The sequence below is a fragment of the Octopus sinensis genome, linkage group LG11, assembly GCF_006345805.1.
Source record: "Octopus sinensis linkage group LG11, ASM634580v1, whole genome shotgun sequence".
Lineage (NCBI taxonomy): Eukaryota > Metazoa > Mollusca > Cephalopoda > Octopoda > Octopodidae > Octopus > Octopus sinensis.
The window spans coordinates 47899638-47902009 of NC_043007.1; positions in this window are offsets into that span (position 1 = coordinate 47899638).

Sequence of the window (2372 nt, forward strand, 5' to 3'; positions counted from 1 at the left end):
GTTCTAACACCTCTGCCACTATCTGGTATATACAGGTGCTTACACTTATCAAGTATTCCCTCTAAACTTACAGTCAAAGCGCGATATTCGAGCAATTTTGCTGTTCAACTTCAAAAAAGGAGGTAAAGCAGCTGAAAAATTTGGTGAGGAAATGACCAGAGGAAATGATCAGTTCGAAAATGGTTTAAACGATTTCGCAGTGGAGACCTGAGCCTTAAAGATCGTGAACGTAGCGGATGCCCATCTGTCATCGATGACGATCATTTAAAGACCGTCGTTGAGAAAGATCCACATAAAACAACTTGAGAACTGGCAAAAGAACTTCACGTTAACCAGAAAACTGCCTGCAGCCATTTGCATGCGATCGGAAAATCCAAAAAGCACGACAAAGTGTACCACACGATTTGAAGGAAAATCAGAAAATGCACAGATATGAAATTTGCTCGTCGCTTCTTCTCCGTAACCAGACCATTACTCGACAGTATTGTAACATGCAATGAAAAGCGGATTCTGTACAATAATAAAAGACGTTCTTCGCATTGGCTGGACAAAAATGAAGTGCCGAAAACCTTGCCTAAACCTGAGTTCTTCATAAAGACAGTTATGGTGATTTTTTGTTGGCGTACTGCTGGACTCATCCACTATAACTTCTTAAAACCTGAAAAAAATTATTGCTGCAGAAACATTGCCATGAAATTGCCAAAATGAACGAAAAGCTTCTATTCCTCCGTCCCAGACTGTTCAACAGAAGAAGGCCAATCATTTTTCATGACAGTGCTCGACCATACGTTTCATTAATGATGTTCCAGAAGTTGAGAGAACTTGGCTACGAAGTTTTTCCCATTCAGCTTATTCCCCAGACCTTTCTCATACCGACCACTACTTTTTCAAGCACCTTGATGGTTTCCTGCGTGAGAAGGAATTAAAAAATCAAACCGATGCTGACAGTGCGTTCAAAGAGTTCATCAGATCCAGAACCCCATATTTTTATATTATCGGAATAAACAAACTTGTAACTTGTTGGCAAAAATGTGTTGATTGTAATGGTATTTACTTTGATGAATAAAATTTCAGCATTGTTGAAATATATTGTGATGAATTTCATGTTTTAAAACGCTGCTTGCTTTTTACTCAGCAGTAAAAAAAAAAAATTGACGAGGGCTTGGGTCTGTGGTTTGTTACCCGGAATTCAACCCAGTGGATAGAGGATACTATCCGTCGGGGTCTGGGTGGAAGCGGCGCCAGGTTCCTCAATGAAAAAATTCTTCCTGCGGCTAATTGGGTTGGGTCAAAAGCTGTTTTGACCCTGTGGACCCAATCAGCCATGAATCTGGTTATGCCAGATTTTTTGAAAATGGCCGGGTGCAAGTACCCGGTGATTCTTGAGGGTCACCACCCACCCAGGTGTCATTGATGCCTGGAGCCTGGCCATATAAAGAAAAACTGTCCTCAGGAACAAAGTAAAGTCTTGGAACAGTTGATTGAGACCTCAGTAGAAGAAGGAACGAAGGCGGTCTAGGAGACGGAGGACTCCTCAAAGAAGGGCCGCAAGAGGAAGAAGGTGAGCAACAATGGGTGCTCACCGAAGGATCCTAGGGATGAGGGAAGGGAGGCGAATCTCCCGGTCACGGAGGAGACGCACCCTCCCTCAGTTCAGAGAAAAGAAAAGAGGAAGAGGAAGAGAATCGGGACATTGCCGGCAGTCGGTGACATAGCACCGGAATGTCCCGGAACCTTGCCGGTAGGGGTTGTGCCACCGGCAGGGGAAAAGACACTGCTGAAGAGAATTGTGCCGCCAACAGTAGAATTGACTGCCTAGAACCCGGAAGAAGATGAACTATTGGTCTTCTTCTGTGGCGGAGAGGTAGAAGAGGTGGTAGAAAAGCATCATAAGTACCGTTAACCTTTACACAGGATCCCGAATGGCCTCTGCAGATAGCTGTGGAAGTCATAACGTTGTCTGTGAGGTATAGGCTGCAGGGACTCGATGAGGAATATCGCTTGTGGCGGAGTATACGGGCACAAGCGATGTCGGGCAGGTTGAAAAGCCTCAGCGTTATAATGTTTATTGTATAATGTTTAATGTTTATTGCATGTTATTGTGTTTAAGAGGCTTAACGCCCCAATTTTTAAATGGACTATTAGTCCAAAATTTGTAAAACTGAAGAGGTTCATTACCTCGTCGTGTCTTTTTCTGTGAAAAAAGAAGAGAATAATGTTTTAGAGAAGCAAAAAATCGGAGGACGTTTTTGTCTTCTCCTATTAATATCATCGTTTCATCAATGTCTTTGCCCAGCTCGCAAGCTACTTTGTATCACGCATTTATGGCAAAATTTTTGAAATAAAGTAGCTTGCTTACCAACCACATGGTT